Source organism: Pelophylax lessonae (genome assembly GCF_965119305.1).
Source record: "Pelophylax lessonae genome assembly, chromosome: 4".
NCBI classification, from domain to species: domain Eukaryota; kingdom Metazoa; phylum Chordata; class Amphibia; order Anura; family Ranidae; genus Pelophylax; species Pelophylax lessonae.
In genome coordinates, this window is record NC_138771.1 from 535545774 (window position 1) to 535562827 (window position 17054).

Sequence of the window (17054 nt, forward strand, 5' to 3'; positions counted from 1 at the left end):
AAAGAGGTAGATGAGAGGAGATCAGTCCGCAGGAATATTTCACAGCGTCCTATACATGTAAGGAATGCAACAGGATTGGGCCATGAATCCTGGGTCAATAGGTGGGAGGGCTCCAGAGAAGAACTGCATAATGAGCCCAGATCAACATTTATGAAGTAGCATTAGGTGAAACCAGGGGATTTGAGCCATAGTATAGTAGTGTTTCAAATGTGGTACTGCAAGGTCACCGTGTAGCCTACGACAATACAGGACTTGGGCCGATAGCCACGGTCTGTGGCCTTGCCAAATGAAACACAGTAACTTGCACTGCTAAACTTGTAAGATGTAAACTGACTTTTTTTTTTAAACCATAGGAACATAGAGTCAATTTTCACAGATATAATATTCTGCAAATTAAGAGATGTTTAGGAAACATAATAATCAAACTCATAGGTAGGGACGAGCTTCGAAGGTAAGTTCGACTCGAACATCGCTCATTCCATCGTTCGTCGAATGATGAACAAATGTGCTTCTTCGCGGGAAATTTGAGTTTCCCAGAATGCTCTGCACGCACACCGCGCGTGCAGTGCGTTATGTGATTGGCCAAAGCATGCACCCTGACCTCATACTTTGGCCAATCAAATGATCTCTGCCATGATTGGACTAAAGGCAGGGTGCCTTTAGCCAATCATGGCCTAGGGGCCAAGTACACGCCCCACACTACATAAAGGCTGCTCGCGCAGCCGCAGCGTGTAGTGTCATTTTGCAGGCGAGGAGACAGGGACAGGCACACGATTCAGGCAGGGCAAGAGTAGATTTTTTTGGAGTTTGTAAGACAGTTCTAGCAGTGTAGGGAGGGGTAGGTTCCTGTGTCAGGTAGAGACAGATTGATTCCATTACATCATATCAGACAGTGCAAGAGACATTGCTAGCAGTGTAGGGAGGGGTAGGTTCCTGTGTCAGACAGGGACAGATTTATTTTTTTACATCAGATACCAGTCAGAGTATTGTCAATTGATCAGTTGAGGAACATTCTATAATATTCACTGACCTATAGGGTTCTAGATCACTTCAGATATCAGTCAGTGTATTGATTGATCAGTTGTGGAACATTCTATAATATTCACAGACCTATATGGTTCTAGATCGCTTCAGATATCAGTCAGTGTATTCATTGATCAGTTGTGGAACATTCTATGATATTCACAGACCTATAGGGTTCTAGATCACTTCAGATATCAGTCAGTGTATTCATTGATCAGTTGTGGAACATTCTATAATATTCTCAGACCTACAGGGTTCTAGATCACTTCAGATATCAGTCAGTGTATTCATTGATCAGTTGTGGAACATTCTAGAATTATCACAGACCTATAGGGTTCTAGATCCCTTCAGATATCAGTCAGTGTATTCATTGATCAGTTGGGAACATTCTATAATATTCACAGACCTATAGGGTTTTAGATCATTTCAAATATCAGTCAGTGTATTAATTGATCAGTTGTTGAACATGCTATAATATTCTCAGACGTATAGGTTCTAGATCACTTCAGATATCAGTCAGTGTATTCATTGATCAAAAAAAGGAGCAAGTAGGCGGGGCACTACGAGGGACTATAAACACCTGCTCAACCGGCGCTAAAATACAAGTACCTTAAAATCTATTGTATAAAAGATATATGAATGTTTGATACAAACAGTATATCTAACAAAGCTGCTGCTATAAATGGAATGACATACAATAAAGGTGCATATATAATAATATCACAAACAAGATATATTACAACACACTAGCAGCGCTAAGAGCATAAAAAATATATATATAAAAATGCAGTCCACTGGGATAAAGTCCATGTGCTCATATGATCATGCAATGTGCCCAGAATATTCTCTCCTGACAATCCAAGGTCGTGAGTATGTTGGTGAATACACCGGACCCTCCACCTCACCAATGTGCTCCCCCAAATCAGAAACATTTGGGGGAGCACACAGGACGGCGAGCCGCTGGGCGTGGTGACCGGGGACACGTGTGGAGGAATTGATCTGATTGAGACGGTTCAAGTGCCGGCGCTCCTGGTTAATTCCTGAGGAGATCGTTTCTAAGCCTGTGATAGGCTGATGTTACAGGCGCTTGTTGACCAGATTTCTGGTGAGTGTTTCTGATTTGGGGGAGCACATTGGTGAGGTGGAGGGTCCGGTGTATTCACCAACATACTCACGACCTTGGATTGTCAGGAGAGAATATTCTGGGCACATTGCATGATCATATGAGCACATGGACTTTATCCCAGTGGACTGCATTTTTATATATATATTTTTTATGCTCTTAGCGCTGCTAGTGTGTTGTAATATATCTTGTTTGTGATATTATTATATATGCACCTTTATTGTATTCATTGATCAGTTGTGGAACATTCTATAATTATCACAGACCTATAGGGTTCTAGATCACTTCAGATATCAGTCAGTGTATTCATTGATCAGTTGTGGAACATTCTATAATATTCACAGACTTATAGGCTTCTAGATCACTTCAGATATCAGTCAGTGTATTCATTGATCAGTTGTGGAACATTCTATAATTATCTCAGACCTATTTGATTATAGATCACTTCAGATATCGATCAGAGTATTCATTGGTTAGTTGTGGAACATTATTTAATATTCACAGACCTATTTGATTATAGATCATGTCAAATATCAGTCAGAGTAATCATCGGTGAGTTGTGGAACATTCTATAATATTCACAGATCTATTTGTTTATAGATCACTTCAGATATCAGTCAGAGTGGTCAGTTGTGGAACATTCTATAATATTTGCAGACCTATTTGATAATAGATCACTTCAGATATCAGTCAGAGTGGTCAGTTGTGGAACATTCTATAATATTCACAGACCTATTTGTTTATAGATCACTTCAGATATCAGTCAGAGTATTCATTGATCAGTTGTGGAACATTCTATAAGCATCACAGATCATCCATCTATAGGATTATAGATTACATCAGATATCAGTGAGAGTATTATTAATCGGTCACTTGCGTACATCTATTACCACCACAGCTCATCTATAGGGCTATCAATTACATCATATTAGGTCACTGAGTATCTATTGGTCGAATTGCATATACCCTTTATTGATCTGAATCAACATCATGTCCGAAAGGCCGACATTGTGAAAAGTGGTGGTCACAGTCGATATAGTGCATCCTCTGCAGGCGGGGTACGCCCGTCCTTTATTTCTGGTGCGGTGGAATGTGCTGCACCACAGTGGCAGGTCCCAAAAAGGCATTACTTTTCGCGTAAGGCCATTTTGGCTCTCTACCGTCATGTGGAAGGTAGTGTTTTGGCCCCATTGGACAAGCGGTCAGCAGGAAGGTGCACATTTCTACTGACTCTTGGTCCAGCAGGCATGGACAGGGACGTTACATTTCTTTCACAGCGCACTGGGTAACTCTGCAGGCAGCTGGGAAGGATGCAGGACAGAGTTCGGTGCTGAAGCTTGTTTTGCCACCACGCCTCCAAAACGTTGGTGCTGGTTCTGCCACATCTGGCTACTCCACCACCTCTTCCTCCTCCTCCTCTTCCTCCATGTCCTCTTCTGTGCAATTCTCCTCTGCAGCAGCAGTGCTCCCTAAGCATTAAAGGGGCTACGCAAGCAGTCAGGCTAAAAGATGCCATGCTGTGCTTCAGTTGGTCTGTCTAGGGGATAGGAGTCACACCGGTGCAGAGATTCAGCCAGCTCTGCAAGGGCAGGCTCAGAGATGGTTGACGCCACGACAGCTTGAGCCAGGAATGGTTGTATGCAATAATGGCACCAACCTTCTCTCCGCCCTCTGACAGGGACACTTGACACATGTTCCATGCTTGGCACATGTTCTAAATCTGGTTGTGCAGCGTTTCTTGAGCAGCTACCCGGCTTCCAAGATCTCCTGAAGCGGCCAGGAAAGTCTGCCAGTGCTCGCTTATCTGACATTCAACGGGAATTCAACCTGCCCACCAATCGCCTCATTTGTGACATGCCCACCAGGTGGAACTCAACGTTGGCAATGCTGCAGCGGCTGCACATGCAGCAGAGGGCCATCAATCAGTACCTGTGTGAGTATGGCAGCTTGGCTTTTTTTCACTACGCCAGTGGCTTTTGATTAGGGATGCATGCATTGTCCTGTCACCATTTGAGGAGGCCACTCGGATGGTGAGCCAGGACGATGCATGCATCAGTGACACTATCCCGCTAGTCTACCTGCTGCAGCACAAGCTGCGTGGAATTATGGACAGGGCACTTGAGGCAGAACAGCGGCAGGAAGAGGAGGACTTCCTTTCCTCACATAGCCCCCTTAATGCAGATATCATTCCTGCAGGGCCACAAAACACACAGAAGGAAGAGGGGAATGAGGATTTGGGCAGCATGGATGTAGAGGAAGAGGATACCATACAGCAGTCTTCAAGGGATGGTTTTGATTCCCCAGAAACCACAGGAGTTGTACATGGTTGTGGAGAGGTTGCTCCTGCTAACAATGTCATCCTTAGTGACCCAGAGGGCTCAGAAGCTCATGCCTCCTCCAACTTACGTTGCATGGGCTCCCTGATTCTGCAAAGCCTGCGAAAAGACCCAAGGATTCGTGCTATCAAGGAGAGGGATAATTACTGGTTGGCAACCCTTCTTGATCCACGTTACAAGGGTAAAGTTGCAGAGCTCATCCTGCCTTCACCGAGGGAGCAGAGGATGAAACATCTTGAGGAGGCCTTGAAAAAAAAATTGTGTACCACCTTTCCAGACAAGGGGAGGTCAACATTCTCCAGACATGTTTCTGAGGCATCGTTCAGCCAAAGGAGGAGTGGTGGAGAAGGCAGCCGGCTGACCAATGCCTTTAAACAGTTCTTTTGTCCTCAGCAGCACCCAGGGCTGTTAGATTTAAGTAACCATTGCCAGCGTCTCTATCATATGATGCATGATTATCTAGACACAAGAGCAGACTTGGAGACCTTTCCAGCTGCGCATCCACTGGCATACTGGGTCTTGAGGATGGACCACTGGCCAGAACTTGCTCAATATGCAATGGAGCTACTGGCCAGTCCTGCTTCCAGCGTGGTTTCCGAACGGATGTTCAGTGCTGCTGGAGGTTTTGTGATGGACAAAAGAGTGTGTCTGTCCACAGATTCTGTTGACCAGCTGACTATTATTAAAATGAACCAGTCCTGGATTAACAAGAGCTATAAGGTCCCTGATGCTGATGTAACTGATTTAATTTGTTAGGGGTCTGCCATCCCTTGAAGACTGCATGATGCCTTTCCTATTCCTCTACCTATATTCTGCTAGCTTCCAACAATCTTTTTGGTTTAGGTCACTACCAACCCCCAAGGCCTAATTTTTCTGCACTTGTATGACAGGTGCATACAATTGAAATGTCGTATGTCATTTTTAACAGCAGGCCCTGTCCCTGTGCCCTGCTAACTGAGAGGGGTTACGGTGTTCAGGCAAAGGCCCAATTTTTGGCACTTGCATAGCACATGTGATTTCAAATTTGCATGGAATTCTTACCAGCAGGTCCCATTCCTGCACCCAGAAAGAGTAACTGTGAGGCCTTGGTTACGGTGTTCAGGCACCACCTACCGCAAAGGCCCAATTTTTGGCACTTGTATAGCACATGCGATTTCAAATTTGCATGGAATTCTTACCAGCAGGTCCCGTTCCTGCACCCAGCAAGAGTAACTGCGAGGCCTTGGTTACGGTGTTCAGGCACCACCTTCCGCAAAGGCCCAATTTTTGGCACTTGTATAGCACATGCAATTTAAAATTTGCATGGAATTCTTACCAGCAGATCCAGTTCCTGCACCCAGCAAGAGTAACTGCGAGGCCTTGGTTACGGTGTTCAGGCACCACCTTCCGCAAAGGCCAAATTTTTAGCACTTGTATAGCACATGCCATTTAAAATTTGCATGGAATTCTTACCAGCAAGTCCCGTTCCTGCACCCAGCAAGAGTAACTGCGAGGCCTTGGTTACGGTGTTCAGGCACCCCCTTCTCCAAAGGCCCAATTTTTGGCACTTGTATAACACATGCTGTAATGGTGTCGAGCGTTAGGACACCATTTCGTCATCACGGCATCCATTTTGCTCAGTTCGTTTAAAATCTGTCATTGAGCAGCTGTGTACTCAGTGAGAGAGTTCCTTCCCCCCCCTCCTGGAGCGAAAGTAGCCCCCACCTTTGCAGATTCAAGCAGGAATGGTGTCTCCAAGAACACAGCATGAGGTCATAAAGCAGATCTTATCTCAAACCCCATCCTGACCGGCCAGGTTGTAAAATCTTATCTGAGAACAGATGTCCACAACAGGCTGGGTGGAATTCCACAAGCCCAGGTGTTAATTAAAAGGTAACACTTAAATCTCACAAATCCATACCCAAGTCATAACTTTTTACACAAACCTGACACATTGACAAAAAGTAGATATTTGGATGCCAGATAAAATACCGATCAAATTAAGATCAAACTTGATCACTGTCATTGCTAGGGGAGACAAGCTAGAGATCAGATGCTATACAGGTTAGAGGTTATTCCGAGATAACCCGTGTTTAGTGTCTGTGAATAGTATATTCAATACCGTACAATAAGATATCAGTTTCAAGCATGTAACCATTACATATCTAAAGATATGAGTTATGTTAACAATCTGTCTAAGCGGGTGGATGAGAAGGCCAGGGGTCTGATATCCGTCACCGTCACACATGCAATTTCAAATTTGCATGGAATTCTTACCAGCAGGTCCCGTTCCTGCACCCAGCAAGAGTAACTGCGAGGCCTTGGTTACGGTGTTCAGGCACCACCTACTGCACAGGCCCAATTTTTGGCACTTGTATAGCACATGCGATTTCAAATTTTCATGGAATTCTTACCAGCAGGTCCCATTCCTGCACCCAGCAAGAGTAACTGCGAGGCCTTGGTTATGGTGTTCAGGCACCACCTACCGCAAAGGCCCAATTTTTGGCGCTTGTATAGCACATGCGATTTCAAATTTGCATGGAATTCTTACCAGCAGGTCCCATTCCTGCTAACAGCTAGAGTAACTGCGAGGCCTTGGTTACGGTGTTCAGGCACCACCTTCCACAAAGGCCCAATTTTTGGCACTTGTATAGCACATACGATTTCAAATTTGCATGGAATTCTTACCAGCAGGTCCCGTTCCTGCACCCAGCAAGAGCAACTGGGAGGCCTTGGTTACGGTGTTCAGGCACCACCTACCGCAAAGGCCCAATTTTTCGCACTTGTATAGCACATGCGATTTCAAATTTGCATGGAATTCTTACCAGCAGGTCCCGTTCCTGCACCCAGCTAGAGTAACTGCGAGGCCTTGGTTACGGTGTTCAGGCACCACCTACCGCAAAGGCCCAATTTTTGGCACTTGTATAGCACATGCGATTTCAAATTTGAATGGAATTCTTACCAGCAGGTCCAGTACCTGCACCCAGCAAGAGTAACTGTGAGGGGTTGGTTACCGTGTTCAGGCACCAGCAACACCAAAGGCCCAATTTTTGGCACCTGTATAACAAGTACATGTGATTTTAAATTTGTATGGATTTTTTAGCAGCAGAGCCCGTTCCTGCACCCAGCAAGAGTAACTGCGAGGGGTTACTGTGTTCAGGCACCATCAACAACCAAGGCCCAATTTTTCTGCACCCGTATGACAAGTACATGCGATTTGAAACTTGTTTGTATATTTGTATATGACATTTTTTGCTTTAGAAATGTCAGTATAGCTGTAGCAGGCTACATACATCGTAGTGATGCACTACTTTACAGGCACATTCAGGAGACCCCCCAGGCACAATATTTGAAGGGATTTTTCATTTTTATAGTTTCACTTTAAGCCTCATTGAAATCAGTAAATCAGTGCTCCTTTAAAAACGATTGTTTTTAAAATCTTTTTTTCATTGCTACATGTTCCCCAAGTCAGGACCCCCATACACTTTTTTGGGGCAATAACTTGCATTTAAGCCTTCAAAATGAGGCCGTTTGATTTTCGAGGTTTGAGTCCCATAGACTTCAATGGGGTTCGTTTGTTCGAACAAACTTTCCCTCTGTTCGCGGTGTTCTGGTGCGAACCGAACCAGAGGGGGTGTTTGGCTCATCACTACTCATAGGGTTGGTTCATAACATTCACCCAGGAAAATACCTAAAGTTGTATCTTTCAGCCACACTGCATCCAAGGTCGTTGTAGTGGATGTTCACGTAGGAGGGGTTTTTTAACAAACATGAACTTGTATTTTATATATTCAGATATAATAGTATGACTAGAGATAAGTATCAGTGGGATAAAAGTGACACCCTACCACATGAGGAAAAAAAAAACAGCCATTGGAACCACCCGAAAATCTGTTGCTCCATTAACTCCCAGCAAATACCTTTTGAGGCCTTTTTTGTCTCTCACATCTGGTTCCAGCGTTTCTTGGTTTATTTAGAAAAGAACAAGATACAATTCAGTGACATTTTCCACTGTTTGCAATTATGGTTTTGTGTTGATGGGTTGCGATGAATTCAACTTCATGTACGACCAAATTTTTACACCGCTTCACTGAAATCATTTGTTAAGTACAGCAAATTAACTTAATATAAAACACTGCTGACAGACCTGCTTTGTTGAGATCCAACACATACCATTTCCCTTTAGGCCAAAGTGTGCCTTTGCCACCAGGGAGTATTATATAGTTTTTTTTCTGCTTGCATCGATTTTTCATCTGGCTTTTAAACATACTTGCATCAATACACTAATCAAGTTTTCTTTGGTGACTTCATAAATTGACCTTGAATTTATAAAATGCAAATACCACATGTGAAGTAGCAGTATTTGATAATTTTTTGCAGGGACTGAACCTGTTTTGCACTAGTCTTTTTCTGAGTGTACTTACCTTCACATTCAATAGTCTATAATGTACAGAGGACAGACATGGCAACAATAAAAAATGAAGATAAATCTTAATTCAAGTGTTGATTAAGCAGTGAAACACTGCTTGAAGGACCACTTGAGTAAGCCTACCTTACAAAGATAGTGCTTTATATTCATATAGGTTCATGAATATGTGTTGTACATATTGTCCCGGTTATCATTCAAAGTCATTGGGTTGGTAAAGCCCTGTCATTGGAGTTAATTAAAGCAGGAATTACATTGCATCTCCACTTGGTGCAGACTTCTGCATTGTTGTTGATAAGTACTGCTGTCAGGGACTCTGGCAAGCAGATTTATTTTCAAATTATATCTAGCTGTATCCAACCAAACCACAGTTCTCATAATCCAAAGCTACCCATATACCCTTATAGTTTTTCCATTTCCCAATGTTTTATGGACAGATACCGTATAAGGCATTGTAACATCAACATACACTGAATATGTTGGGTAATACAAAGATCTTCTAAGGGTCTGATAACTGACATTCAACCAATCATATTCTTTTGAGATCTGCCTATCATTTCTCCAAAGACCGGACAACTAGGTTTAAATAACAAACACACGTACATGTGCTGTAAATGGTTTGATTCCTCTCCACAAAAAAGAACAATCAGTAACTGTCTTCCACCTGTGAAAATGATCACTTTGTTTATTTTGTCAGTTCTTATCTAGTAAAATCCAACTCCAGTCAAAATATTTGAAGAGCTAGAATATCTACCAGGCTTTTATTGTTCTTAGTGTCCCTGTTGAGAAGATGTTTCCTCCATCACTGGAACAGGAAGTAAGGAGCAATCTGTCCAAATAGAGACATGGTGCATGGTGACTGGAACTGTCCATGGTGCAGGATCCCAGTTCACTGCGGCTCCTTAGGGAGTGCACTTCACCTCATACACCCGGCTCAAGCTGGCTTCATCAAAGGACACTCAGCTTCAAAAAACATTAGCAAGGTTCTCATGGTGTTGGAACATGCAAAAGGCCAGCCAACCGAGGACATAGTCATAATTAGCCTAGATGCCAAAAAGGCCTTCAATAATGTGAGTTGCCATTGCCTGTCTCTTGTTCTCACAATGTGTGGCTTTTTGGGCCCCTTTTTACTAGTCTGAAAAAAATGCAGTTTAGGTGAGTTTTTAACCACTTAAGCCCCGGAGGATTTGGCTGCTAAAGGACCAGGGTTTTTTTTGCGATTTTTTACTGCGTGACTTTAACGGACAATTGCGCGGTCGTGCGACGCTGTACCTAAACGAATTTGACGTCCTTTTTTTCCCACAAACAGAGCTTTCTTTTGGTGGTATTTGATCACCTGTGCGATTTTTTGATCACGCGCTATAAACAAAAAAAGAGCGTAAATTTTGCAAAAATAACAATATTTTTCACATTTTTTTATATGAAATTCCCCAAAAAAAAAAGTAAAAATCAAAATTTTTTAACATTTTTCGGCCAATTTGTTTTATGCTACCTATGTTTGGTAAAAAAAATCGCAAAAAGCGTATTTTGATTGGTTTGCGCAAAAGTTATCGCGTTTACTAGCAAAGGGAAAGATTTTTGTCATTTTTGGTGTTTTTTTTTTTAACGCGTAATGGCGGCGATCTGCGATTTTTTTTCGGTACTGCGACATTGCGGCGGACAGATCGGACCCTTGACTGACATTTTTGACACTTTTGGGGGTACCAGTGACATTACTGCAGTAATCAGTGCTATACATATGCACTGTTACTGCAAAAATGACACTGGCAGGGAAGGGGTTAACTTTATTGGACAGGGAGGGGTTAAGTGTGTCCTAGGGGCGTGATTCTAACTGTGTAGGGACATTCCTATTGGTGTAAAAGCAAAGATCAACCGTTCTACATAGTAGAACGGACAGATCTTCACTTTTACACAGGGAGAACTGACAGGCAGCTTGTTTACACAAGCTGCTCTGTCTTTCTCCCTTCACAGGAGCGATAGCAGTGTGACTGGCGGACATCGAGTCCGCCGGTCACACGCACTGACTTGTCTGTGAACGAGCCGCGGCGGGCGCGCGCCTCGGCGGGCGCGCGCCCGCCCGCGATAGGCTCGCAAGTCAGTGACAGGCCAGTGACGTACCGATACGTCACTCTGCCTGGCCGGGGCTGACCGCCGCAGTATATAGTCGTGCGGCGGTCGGCAACCGGTTAATGGTGATTTTCTTCTAACAGGAAAAAAAGCCTTTACAATACACCAGTATGCATGAAGTCTTACACTTTGTTCATAGGCTGTACTCCTCCCCAATGACTAGGGTTGTTGCAGCTGGACATATATCAGACCATATAGCACTCCATAAAGGAGTGCCCCCCTCACCTTTTACTTTTTATTTTGGCCTTTTAACCACTCTTCTGCTACATTAGCTCCTTTACTTGGCCTTAGATTAGGTCTTTGATTAGGAGAAGAGGATCTCTGTGTGGCACTTTTGGCAGATGACATCTTAATCTTTACTGTTAGCCCCCTTGCAGACCTCCTCACCAACCAAGAAACCTTTAACACCTTTTGCCTCTGATCCGGCCTAAAAATACATATTTCTAAAAGTGAGGTCCTTCCTCTTTGAAATTGTAGCTTAAACTCCTTGGTACGCTTCTCTCCCTTTCCCATAGCCTGTAAACAGATCACATACTTGGGAGGGAACATAGGTAGAGAACGAGGTACTACCTTAACTATCCTCCATTAATATAAAAAATTGTAGGTGAACTAGAAGCGTGGATGGATCTTCCATTATCACTCTTTGGGAGATGCCACCTTTAATAAATGGTTATGTTTATGTTTAAATATAAAGGCTTACAAACGCTCAACAGAGCCCTAGTGGCCTTTTTATGGCATCACAAAAGACCTTGTATTTCTTTGACAATCTGTATCGTCGTGTTTGTTACCTCTAGGTTTAGACTGGCTTTTGCAGGGGTCAAATTATACTAACTACTGGAATCGGCCATGGCTCACCACTATATCTCTAGTCCAGGAGGCCAACTATCCACTTGACTACAGTACCTACAACAGTGAATTTACATTTGCTTTTAGTGGCTTAGAGATTTATCTTAGAATTGGATCTCAAGGCATGCTCCACCTATTATGGAAGTAAAAAGGGAACAGAAACTCCTGCTTTACAGGGAATTGTTAGACATTCATAGACGCCATCCTGTCAACTCACAAAAAATTCCCCTTACAATCTCCCTATGCCTAAGAGGAATAGTGCTCTATCTCTTGTTGTCTAGATATTGGGTCATCAACTCCGTCTGATGAGAGAACTCCTTACTATTCACCAAGCAAGATATGCTACACCCCGAAGTCTTAACTGGCAACCTCCTGCAGTAGGACTCTACTATCCTAGTTTTTGCCTCCCTCTATCTACTTTTGTTTACAGGATAGGACTGCTAGGTTTTTCTTCTAATACCTTTCCAGCCCCCCCCCCCCCCACCCACTTACAAGTGGTTCAGCGCCCTTGACAATATTAGTCAGGCTCGGGGTTTTAGCAGTGTTTAGTCTACTTATATTTTTCCTTTACGTTGGATGATGATCTTTGCTCTCTATCCCCCTAAGGTACCTGGGTTGATGGATTCAGGGGTCTCTATTCTCCATCCAAGCTCCCTTATATATTTCCATATGCTTTGTATAACAAATGTAAAGTTTGGGCTGTTGGCCTTGATTTTATCTTTTCTATCTCCTGCTTTCTTTCTTCAAGGTCATAAGTATATTCAAGTTACCCAATATGTTATCTGTTTTTGCCATGATATGAGGCTTCATTAGTTGTCGGCTTTTACAATGTTGTCACTTGTGTTCTCGCTTTAAAATCTGATAACATATGTACAAAAAAACAAACAAACGAATGCAATAAAATAAAGACATGTTTCATTACATTTTACATTTTAACTAAAAACAAAAAGAAAGGTTGCAGACTCCACCAACAATGCAATGGTATGTGCAATTAGGGCCATCTTTATTATTGATCTGACCCTGGGCAAATATTGTCTTGGGGCGATGAGATCAGCGGCAGTGCTTGGGGGGGGGGATAGGAACAGCAACTCTCACTTGCGGTCACCTGTCAGTCAGTGTCCACTTAGTTCCCACTGCCTGCATGTGAGAGGGGGGTGGGAGAGAGAAGGGATGTGAGAGAGAGAGAGAGAAAGAGAGAGAGGGTAGGGTGAGAGGGGGGTGACAGAGATGGGTGTGAGAGAGAGAGATAGAGGGGGTGTGAGAGAGCAGGGGAGAGAGAGAGAGAGAGAGAGAGAGAGAGAGAGAAAAGGGGCAGGAGAGTGAAGGGGGGAGAAGGGGGTTGAGAGAGAGAGAGGGGGGTGAGAGAGGGAGAGGGGTTGAGAGAGAGAGGGGGTGAAAGAGAGGGGGAGGGGGTGAGAGAGGGGGGTATGAGAGATGGGGGTGAGAGAAGGGTGTGAGAGAGGGGGGATGTGAGAGAGAGAGAAAGAGAGAGAGGGGAGGGTGAGAGAGGGAGGGGGTGAAAGAGAGTGTGGGTGTGAGAGAGAGGGATAAGAGAGAGAGAAAGAAAGGGGTAGGAAAGAAAGGGGGAGAGGGGGGGTTGAGAGAGAGAGGGGTTGAGAGAGGGGGGTGAAAGAGAGGGGGTGAGAGAGAGAGGGAGGCGAGAAAGGATGGGTTGAAGGGGGGGGTGAAAGAGAGAGAGAAAGGAGGGTTATAGAAAGAGGGGGTAAGAGACAAAGGGTGAGAGAGAGCAGGTGAGAAAAAGGAGAGAGAGAGGGGGCTGAGAGAGAGGGGGTTAGAGAGAGATGACAGAGAGAGGGGGTTGAGAGAGAGGGGGTGTGAGAGAGAGAGAGATGGTGAGAGAAAGAGGGGGGTGACAGAGAAAGGGGAGTGAGAGAAAGAGGAGGGTTAGAGAGAGTGTGGGTGAGAGATCGGTAAGAAAGAAAGGGGGGAGAGTGACAAAGAGGGGGATGAGAGAGGGGGAGAGTGAGAGAGAGGGATGAGAGAGAATGGGAGAGTGAGAGAGGGGATGAGAGAGAGAAGGGGTGAGAAAGAGAGGGGAGAGAGTGAAAGCGAGGGGGCTAAGAGAAAGGAGGGGGCTAAGAGAAAGGAGGTGGGAGAGAGATGGAGGGGTGAGAGAGAAGGGGGTGAGAGAAAAATTGGGGTAAGAGAGAGAGGGCGAGAGAGAGAGGAAGGTGAGAGAGGGGGAGAGTGAGAGAGAGGGGGTTGAGAGAGAGAGGGGGTTGAGAGAGAGAGGGTGAGACATAGAGGGGTAAGAGAGGAGGAGTGAGAGAGAGAGGAGGGGTGAGAGAGAGGGGTTGTGAAAGAGTGAAAGAGAGGAGGGTGGAAGAGGGGGGTGAGAGACCCCTAGCCCTGCCCCTTTGTGCAGTCCCTCCTGTGCCTCCCTGTCCCAGTCTGTCTGTGGGTAGGTCCCAGTCCGTCTGTGGGTAGGTGTGTGTGATACCCAGTACCTATCTCCCACCCATCCTCTGGGCCCCCAGTCAGCTTGTCCTCTTGTCGATATCAGAGCTGGAAGCAGAGAGGAGGTTGAAGAAGGAGTCCAGGCTCTGTGACGCACGGGGTATGTAAAGTGACAAAGTACAGCTAGTTCAAATGCCTGAATCTGTCTATATTTCAGCTTTCTCCAATCACCTGTACAGCAGTACACAGACCAGAAGAAAAATGCTTTGCTAGTCCAAAGAAGTTGAGTGCATGTGCTCAGCATCATATCCAGAGGTTGTCTTTGGTAAATAGACATATGAGTGCTGCCAGCATTGCTGCACAGGTTGAAGGGGTGGGGGGTCACGCTGTCAGTGCTCAGACCATACGCCGCACACTGCATTAATTTGATCTGCGTGGCTGTCGTCCCGGAAGGAAGTCTCTTCTAAAGATGATGCACAAGAAAGCCCGCAAACAGTTTGCTAAAGACAAGCAGACTAAGGACATGGATTACCTGAACCATGTCATGTGGTCTGATGAGACCAAGATAAACTTATGTGGTTCAGACTGTGTCAAGCGTGTGTGGCGGAAACCAGGTGAAGAGTACAAAGACACAGTCAAGCATGGTGGTGGGAGTGTCATAGTCTGGGGCTGCATGAGTGCTGTTGGGACTGCGGAGCTACAATTCATTGAGGGAGCCATGAATGCCAACATGTACTGTGACATACTGAAGCAGAGCATGATCCCCTCCCTTCAGAGACTGGGCCGCAGGGCAGTATTTCAACATGATCAAGACCAAAAAAACAGACCTCCAAGATGACCACTGCCTTGCTAAAGAAGCTGAAGGTAAAGGTGATGGACTGGCCAAACATGTCTCCAAACCTAAACCCTATTGAGCATCTGTGGGGCATCCTCAAATGAAAAGGTGTAGGAGCGCAAGGTCTCTAACATCCACCAGCTCCATAAGGTCGTCATGGTGGAGTGGAAGAGGACTCCAGGGGCAACCTGTGAAGCTCTGGTGAACTCCATGCCCAAGAAGGTTAAGGCAGTGCTGGAAAATAATGGTGGCCAGACAAAATATTGACATTTTGGGCCCATTTTTTACATTTTCACTTAGGGGTGTACTCACTTTTGTGGCCAGCAGTTTAGACATTAATGACTGTGTGTTGAGTTATTTTGAGGGGACAGCAAATGTACACTGTTATACAAGCTGTACACTCACTACTTTACATTGTAGCAAAGGGTCATTTGAAAAGATATAATAACATTTCTACAAAAATGTGAGGGGTGTACTGTATATTGCATGAAAGCTATAACATCTACAAACTATGATATTAACACTGGAATTTTGATCAATTTGATTTTTTTTTTTTTATACTGCTAATGACGGTGATCAGCAACTGTATACTGTACTAATGACACTGGCTGGGAAGGGGTTAGCATCTCAGGTAATCAAAGGGTTAAATGTGTGCCTATCAGGGATAAGAAACAGAGAGATTATTCCTTCTGTACAAAGCCCTGTGTTGATTGTCAACACAGGACTCTGAACTGTGATTGGACACAGTCGGTCAGCAGGTCCTGGCCATGAATCATTGGCAGGGACCTGCTTACACATACCCGCTGTGTGCAACCACAGTGGGAGTTAGTGGGGTGGTTGCGCATGCGCGCGCCCTAAACCCAGGAAACAGGCAGCAACATACCAGTATGTCACTGTGCCTGTACGGGCTGCCTGTCTGCAGTACATTGTGGGAGGGCAGTCCTGAAGTATTAAAAAATACATTCTGATTAGTTAATATATATCTCTGGGCTTTTGCACATTGGTCTTAACTTTTTTTAAATGGTTTAATGTGGTTACATAAGGAAAATAAAAATATACTAGTGGTGGAGCCCAAAAAATTTTCTATTACATTTATAAACCTTTTGCAAAATCTAAATTTAATCTGCCAGGAATTACATTGCCATATTAGTTCCTGCAATGATAATCCTGTCTGGGGGAGGGGGAGGGAAATCTCCAGTTTATATCCATCCCTCGATAACAAAGAATCAGATATGGAAGGAATCTGTGAGAGGAGATTACTTAAAGGAGAGATCTGAACGTATAGATACGACATGCATACAGATTGAAGTACACCAAATACAAAAGATAGAAATTAGGTATCTTTATATGCAGGAGCACAATGTGCAAAGGAAATAAGATTAAATCACAGTTGGCTGAAAGACCTTAAAGATTGAATATTCACACAGATATTTAGCACAGAATGCATTGAAGAATGTATAATTGCATAAATGTGGTTAAAGGATAACTGTACTTTTATTAAGAAGCAAATGATTCTCGCACATCCCACTCAAAATACTAATAAAGCCCTACTAATAAATGTTTTCTTCCATATACAGTATAAAAAAACAATCTATTGGAATGTGACCATAAAAACTGGTACACAACCCACTCCAATGCACCTCCCCTACTAATCCATTATTCTCCCCTTACATAAAAAAAACAATGATTTAATGGAATGTGACCAGAAATACAGTTATATGGGGGGTAATGTGATGGGGGGACAGTATGATGTGGGCAGTGTAAATAAAGGGGGCTGTGTGACAGGTGGGGGGGAAGGGTGACAGGCGGGGGGCAGTGTGACAGGTGGGGGTCAATGTGACAGGTGGGGGGGAAGTGTGACAAGAGGGGGGGAGTGTGAAAGGTGGGGGGGGCAGTGTAACAGGTGGGAGGGCAGTGTGATAGGTAAGGGGGCAGTGTGAA